An 8,666-nucleotide genomic window follows, 5' to 3' on the forward strand; every position below is an offset into this window, starting at 1 on the left:
AGACAATCGCTAATAAGGGAAAAATTTAAAACTGAACCTATGCTAACCATTTCTTACCAGTACGAGTAGCATTTGAGCACACTCCTAGATGGGAAGACAGAAAGTATAGGAGGAAGAAACGAAAGATTAGCTCATTAGAAGCTGAAAATCATAATTTGAGAAACATGATTAAAAAAACATAAATACATAACATATAAATTCATTTCTATAGAAATTCATCTAAGCGGACTAGGACTCTATAGGTTATTTAATTTTTTTATAATTATTTAATTTTTTTAACTTTTCATTTGTAAGAAATTTTAAATTTAATTTTTTAATAAGTAAGAATTTCAAAAAAGAAAAAGAAATATATAAATATATATGTAAAACCTCGGAAGACTCCTTTTATTAAGTTAGGTGTTCTAATTAAAGAACTAGGCTTTGTACCACCACTTAACTGTTAGAGTCTATCCGTCGCGAAAAGGTTTGTCTTCGTGTTCATTTATTGTTAATATCGAAGTATCGATATATTAAAATTATTCGCACTTACATAAATTAAACACGATGCAATGCATTTAAAGATAATATCACATGCTTTTTTGGACGAAATCGATAAATAAATAATAAATAAATAATAATAATAATAATCGAATAAATTCTCGATTTCAACACTACTAACGAGAGCAAAATAGGAAATATAAGAAAGGGCGTTTATTAATTGTACTGTTAATTAAATAAATATAACCGATGAAATAAGAAGACCTATCCTGAACTAATAAAACATACAACAAATTATATATTTTCATGAGTTATTGATGAAAAAGAATTACTCGTGTGCTCGTAAATAATTTATTTAAATAATTACAGCCAGTAGCTCGTGCCGATTAGGACCTTTAATCCTCGGCATGATTGAAGAAATTTAAAGTTCCTCCGTGCTCACTCATTCGTTACCAACCGTTATATAACATATTTGTGATATTTTAGAATTAAAATAACACATATACGAAGTATTAATAGTTAGCATTAGGAGTTCTGCGGTGGCTTCAAAACACTCCTACTTCATAACAAGTATTGTAGTCTGACGATCGGAGAGTTACTCTATTTGTTATTGAAGAAGATCCATCGAAGAAATTATTCCACATCTATGAAGAGGAAGATAATCCGTCGTTATGTCTGTAACATAAAATAGAACAAAATGATAAGTTATATGTAATATGATTCAAAATCATAGCAAACAAAAACGAATAAATGTTAATAAAAATGAATATTCAGAATGCATTCCAATGGGATGAAGCTCAATGGCACCATGACGATGCATCACGCATGTATCAAATAACGCGGTATAAACGAAAATAAAAACCTTATCTACAAGTTTCTTCTCGTAAAATCAAAATTTGAAATTACGGCGAACAACACTGACTTTAATTCGCGTATGATTTTAATTCATTATGCATGCGATCACTGATTCTATAACTGCTTCCCAAAACTGATTTGCACAAAAACAATGCAAGTACAAAAATCTTTATTAATACGCTGATTAATACGCGAACTGTTTGTGCGACTGTTTAAGGGTAAAAATACAACTTTACTCGAACAAAATCTAATGCAATTACTGCCTTGGTCGCAGTTAATTTAATATATAAATTTTAAAAATAACTCGCGAACGCGACAGAATTGAAATTAACGAACGAACGTGCTTCTTAACACGTTTTTCGCGGCGTTGGTCCCTGGGGACCGCCGCTGAACTTTTCTTCGGGACGGCGTCGGTCCTCGGGGACCGGCGTTAGACTTTTCGTTCGGCCGACATCGGTCCGGTGGGACCGACAGTATTAAAGATAAAAAAGATAAATGTCGCCTGAATGAAATCTAGTCAAATATAATTCTAATGAGCTTTATTAAAGCAATCTAAGCAAAAGTATGGCTTTACACAGGTAACAAAATGTAACAACTTTTTTGTTATATTTTTGGCTTTCTTGGACCCAAATAATCTTGAATTTTTAGCATAACAACCAGAACAATATTTTCGAACTTTATGGACGCTTCCTTTCTTTTTCTGCAATTTATGAAGAATTTTTCCTTCGCGATGCGGAATTTGTTCATCTTCTCGCTGTGTCAGTCCATTCACCAATTATCTCCGGAATTCCGTAACTGATATTTTTTGTCCTGTTACTTCTTGAAAGACGAAGAGCGAATTAATCACAGCGGTGTTCAAACATAACTCAAAGGCTAACTTTTTATACCATTTGAGTGTTTTCCTCAAGGGACTGCTATACGCACTCATTTCATCTGATAAATCAATGGATGTTTTTGCTTTATTATATTCAACTATAATTTGTGGTTTACAGCAAAATCTGCGTTTTGTTTTTATGTTTATCATTTCACTGGAATGTTTTGTGGACAGGACCAAAAAATCTCTTTGTCCTTCATTTCAACACTGTAATACCCTGATTATTTTCTTTAGCTATAAGTTCTCCACGTTTCAAATTAGTTCTTATCACATCACTTGGGTTTTCCCTACGATTTGTTCGAAGTGTTCCAATCAAATGTGCGTTTTTTTCTATTAGGCGATTCGCTAAATCGATACTGGTGTACCAGTTGTCAGTACACAATGTGTGGCCTCTATGAAATAAGTTTTTCAATAGAGACATTACAACATTTGACGGAGTTGTGTTTTCCTTATCGAGACCTTTTTGGTGTACACATTACAGTTATAAGTGTATCCATGACCACAACATAATTTAAATAATTTTATACCGTATTTGTGTTTTCTCTGTTTCATATACTGCCTAAATACAATGCGCCCACGGAATGTAATTAGCGATTCGTCAATACATAATACTTCTGGTGGATCGTAATATTTTTGAAAATTTGTATTCAATTCGTCTATGATGAATTTAATTTAACGTAATTTACAATAAATAATATTTATTAATAAATAAATCAATAAATCAAAATTTTATTTGCAACGTTTGAAAGTGTGTGTTGTTGTGAAACAGTCTACAGTTGGATTGAACAAAAGATAAAAACTATTATTATCGCGACACACAACAGGAGGTTAAATTATTGGATATATAAAATTTCATTGTTAGATTTTTTAAGTGCTTATTGTATAATATAATGTATGTATTACAATTGTGTGAAAGAGAATTACCTTTATCGACAACCGGTTTCATAAAATCCTCTCGCAACATATTGAACACCCTGTCAGATTGTCGACCATGAAAAGTTTTAAGACCAAGTGCAGTTATTACTGGTCCGTTCATCAAATCCTCTAAATTTTTACTGTCCCGTAGAATCAAATTGAGATATTTAGCATCTGTCGTATTAATAGATTATTATTATTATTATCTTCATTTATATGTATATTTCGTGCTTCATTTGTTGAGATATTCGAATGGACGGATTATTGTCAGATTTATTCAGAAGTTACTATAGCTCGAATATTCTTTAAAGAATTTCATAATAAAATATCTTTCATGCTTTTCACAAATTATTGCCTTTCGAATTTTAATATGCAAGTTATTTTGTAAATTAAATTCAATTAGGTACTTTCTGAACGTGCTGTTACTATTATTATCATTATTTAATTGTGCTGATTGTATTGTAGCATGCTAACGAATTTTAATAATAATTTACTAAAGTTATCAGAGATCAGAATGTTGTTGTATATTTTTTTAAAAGTCATCACATTGATAAAATTGAAAAAGTATGATCACCTCCATCAGTATAAATTGATGATAGTTTCCCGAGAGTTTGAGAAGGTCCATAGGAAGGGGAAAGTTTTATTAGAATGTTATAGAAATCGATATTATCTGTAACTTGGAGAATGGTATTTTTTGTATATTCCCGTAAAGAAGTGGCCATTGACCATCGACCACTATTAACAGCATCTCTAGTTGCGTTGGCTAATATTTCTATTTTTCTATAACCATTAGAATCGATCATACCCTAAAAATATTGAATATGAAATTTATCTTAACATGATAGTTATGGTGATTGATCGTTTATAATCGTGGAACAATTGACTCCATAGCATTACCGTGCTAAGTAAAAAAGGTGCCCAAGTGAGAACAGAATCGATTGGAGATATCCATACATCGCCACGGCCAATCCTTTTAGGTTACTTTTTATAGTACCTGCTTGCTGTTCCTATAAATTTAATATATTATATTTTAGTAATATACCTGATATGTTTATATTAATATGTTAAGTATTATTGTCATAATTGTTTGGTTATGGTCATTGTATATATTTGTTTGCTATTATACTTTTGCGTTCATAAATATTGTATAGTAATGCAGATAGATCGTAAGACCCCTTAAACCAGTAAAAGAGACAATAAGAAGATAAATATATTATACTTTATTTTATTTATATATTATATTATTATTATTTATTGATATTTTTTTTATCAAAAATTTTGATAATTATTTAATTTATATTTTTATGTAATATATTATTTAAATATTATGTTATATACATATATTATATATATATTTGTTATATATTTTATTATATTTATATATATATTTTTCTTTTTATTTATATACATTATAATATTTATATAATAATATTTGTCTTTTTACGGTTTCCAATCACTTTTTTATTAACACCTTCTCCATTAATTTTTTACTACCAAAGGAGACGCGTTTTATTCGACGACTCTCTGGACTCAATAATCACACAGTTTCAGTCTTTTGTTTCTTCGGACGGGTCACCCATCCATGTTACTAACTGTGCCTATGTGACTTGATTTTAGTAATCGTACCGGAAACTAGTAATCTACAGTGTGGCTAGACCATCGATTTATATAAAATAATTATTGTAATAAACATTACTATATATAATATATAATAGTATTATTTTATTTTATATTATATTTATTTATATTTACAATGTTGCAAATATAATTTTTATTTGAAACATTACCTTTAATACTTTCTCTTTTATGGATTTTTAGGGTCTTATGAATTATAAATATATTCTAAAATATCTAATAATAAGTATTAATTTTTTATAATGTATTTTTTATAGGACAAAAAAATAAGAAAATAAAAGAAAGATCAGACCTTATACCAAAGTAGAGCAAATTCTGCCACTATCTTTCCACCGTACGATTCGGTTAGGATATAAGTAAATACATCAGAAAATTTTGGTAATTTTTTTAGAAATCCTTTCATACATTCGACGAGATCAATAGCAATTTGTTCGTTTGTCTGAGCATATGCTGATGAGTCTTCAACATAACTAAACCCTGCACCAACTGGATTATCAATGAACAAAACATTGTAATCCTTAACCTGTTAGAAGATAAATATTTGGAAATTTTTAATGCATTTCTGTAATACTTATTTTTATTTAGAAATGTTCGAAATGAGAAAAAATAAATTCCTACCCACGTGTAATTCCTTGGTTTCAAATTTGTATCGAGAGAACCAAGTTCCTCGAAGTTTCCAAAAGAAGTAGAGGATGCACCAGGACCAAATCACTAAGGGTTTTTCATAATACGATTGAACGTCTGCTGTGGTGTAATAAAGCCACCGGAACATATGGGAATATTTTCTAACGGTCACATATCCCTAATCTTGTTCACCTGGACCGAAACTACTTTTCCTAATATAAAAATTATTCAATTCACTATATTTTATTCTTTTTGTTTTTTTGTTTTTATTTATATATTTTATATTGTAATACAAATATATATTTTTGAATTATACTAATCTTACCGAGACTTTCGGAAAGAAGGCACGATAAAATGATAACACTAACGCCGAGCGGTGCATGTTCACGAATTAGAATTTACGGAACACTGATGGCACAGATTTTTACGATTGTATTTAATATATCGTCTTATCAATACATAAAATAGATTAGATACGATTCTATATGTGACCTTTATAACAAAGTATATAAGCCCCTTACATGACAAGTGATCTAATAATAAGTTCCAAATTCGGAAAAATTAATCTGGTAGGGAAATAAAAAATAAGAATCTTTATTTGACAATAAATATAATTGAATTATGTTTTCAAAAATGTATTAGCAGTACAAATAAGTTTCCGCAGTTTTGAGAAAGATGCCATTACACGAGGCTTACGTTAGAATTCGCAGATAATAACCGGCTTGAAAATTAGGTTACCCATTCAAGAGCAACATAACCCTATCATATTATTAACTTCGTATTAGCATCATATATTTTTTTTATCCAAAAATGTCTAAATTTGAGCCAAATAAGCGTCATTGCGGGAACTTTTAATTTACTTCTTTAATTTAAAAAAATCTACAGTTGAAGCGCATCGATTGCTCGTAGAAGCATATAATGAGGCTGCCTTGAGTGTGAGAACATGTTATGAGTGGTTTCAAAAGTTTAAAAACGGTGATTTTGACGTAAAAGACAAAGATCGCAGTGGAAAGCCAAAAATTTACGAGGATGCAGAATTGATGGAATTATTGGAGGAAGATTTGTCTCAAACACAAAAGGAACTTGCACTTACTTTAGAAGTCACTCAGCAAGTAGTCTCACATCGTTTAAAATCGTTAGGAATGATTCATAAACAAGGAAATTGGGTTCCATACGAATTAAAGCCGAGAGATGTTGAACGCTGATTATACATGAGTGAAATGCTGTTAGCTAGGCACAAAAAAAATGGTTTTTACATCGAATCGTCACTGGTGATGAAAAGTGGATACATTATGATGATCCAGAAAGAAGAAAATCATGGGGACTACCTGGCCACGCGTCAACATCCACAGCAGAACCGCGAATATTCATGGAAGAAAACTCATGTTGTGTATTTGGTGGGATCAGCTAGGTGTGGTGTATTACGAGTTGCTTAATCCAAGCGAAACAATCACTGGAACTCTCTACCGAACACAATTGATGAGATTGAGCCGAGCTCTAAAGGAAAAACGCCCTCAATACTACTTCAGACACGACAAAATTATTCTTCTACATGATAATGCTCGTCCGCATGTAGCGGTTTCGGTGAAAAACTATTTGAAAACACTTGATTGGGAAGTACTACCCCACACGTTGTATTCACCAGACATTGCGACGTCCGACTATCATCTGTTCCGGTCAATGGCACATGCTCTGTCGGAGCAGCGGTTCACATCATACGATGATACCAAAAATTGGGTTGATTCGTGGATAGCCTCAAAAAATAAGGAGTTCTTCAGACATGGAATTTGAACTCTGCCTGAAAGATGGGAAAAAGTAGTTGCTAATGATGGACAATACTTCGATTAAATTTAAACTACCGTTCTGTCACAATTGTAAACGTCTCATGCAGGTTCGTGCACTTTGGCGCCTGCACCGGTGTGCGTGCGGATGTTTATTTAGGATATCGGCGTTCTTAAGATTAAGTGTGAGGAACAGAGGCTGTATGCGTCACCCATGGAGGGGGGCCGATGTTCCGTTGTTCGACGGAAAAGTATGAAAGGGCAGTCGGACAATACGGGTGGAAGAAGGAAGAAGTAGGAAGTTAGTTAATCTTATGTTCTTATGTACTGAGTAGTGGGAGGTAGCAGTTAGTCAATCTTATGTTCTTATGTTCTTATGAGTTAGTTAGTCTTATGTTATTATGTGTTTGGGAGTTTACACAATAAATATTTTTTTTTGACAAAAAACTGCGGAAAGTTATTTGTACTCCTAATATATATTTATAAAATTAAATAAATAAATAAATGAATAAAAGTATAATAATCAAAGAAAAATAATCGGCTTACATTAGCGAATGTTATCGATCATCAAGCACGGAGGGGGAAACAGGTTTCTTTATCAACTATATTCTATGTAAAAAGAAAATTAATAATAATAATAATAATGATATAATAATAATAACATTAATTAAAATATAAACATGGAAAATAAAAAGTAACGAGAAAAAATAATAATGTAAACGTCTCATGCAGGTTCGTGCACGTTGGCGCCTGCACCGGTGTGCGTGCGGATGTTTATTTAGCATATCGGTGTTCTTAAGATTAAGTGTGAGGAACAGAGGCTGTATGCGTCACCCGTGGAGGGAGGCCGATGCTTCGTTGTTCGACGGAAAAGTATAAAATGGCAGTCGGACAATATGGGTGGTAGGAAGTAGAAGTTAGTTAATCTTATGTTCTTATGTTCTTATGAGTTAGTTAGTCTTATGTTCTTATGTGTTTGGGAGTTTACAAATTTCAGAAGTGGGATGTTTACAATAATGATTATAATAATAATAATAATTATTATTATTATTATTTTTTTTAAGTTATTTTTTGAAGTTATTTTTGAGGTTATTGAGGTTATATTCGTTTTGATACGCCAAAGAAGTATAACTTCTTACGTACACAGTTTTTTTTTACTTTTGGCTTTAAATCTATAAGAATCTATGAAATACAACATCGGCATAATAATAATGTAATTATAAACTTTATTAACGTTCGAGTTTTCAATATTCAAGAAATGTTTATTATGATTATTGTCCGTTATTATTATTATCTCTACCAAAGACTAATGTAGGACGCTGAATAAATTCCCCGTTTAGCTTCTATCTCTAAAAGCAATAAGATTTAAATAGTTAGTCGTTAAGCATACATTAAACCGTTAAGATATAAATTGAATATTAGTACGTTTATTCTCATCACAAATTTTTAATTCTTTTTTTATAAATTATATTGATAAACATTACACTACTTAGATCCTATACTTA

The 8,666-nt window shown here is 31.1% G+C and overlaps 1 pseudogene; it reads right to left on the reverse strand.

Moving 5' to 3' along the window:
* Positions 1 to 917: 917 nt before the first annotated feature.
* Positions 918 to 6,135, reverse strand: LOC122526645 (annotated as a pseudogene).
* Between the last annotated feature and the right edge of the window lie 2,531 nt (positions 6,136 to 8,666).

The sequence above is a fragment of the Polistes fuscatus genome, unplaced genomic scaffold (assembly GCF_010416935.1).
Source record: "Polistes fuscatus isolate 324 unplaced genomic scaffold, CU_Pfus_HIC Scaffold113, whole genome shotgun sequence".
Classification (NCBI taxonomy): domain Eukaryota; kingdom Metazoa; phylum Arthropoda; class Insecta; order Hymenoptera; family Vespidae; genus Polistes; species Polistes fuscatus.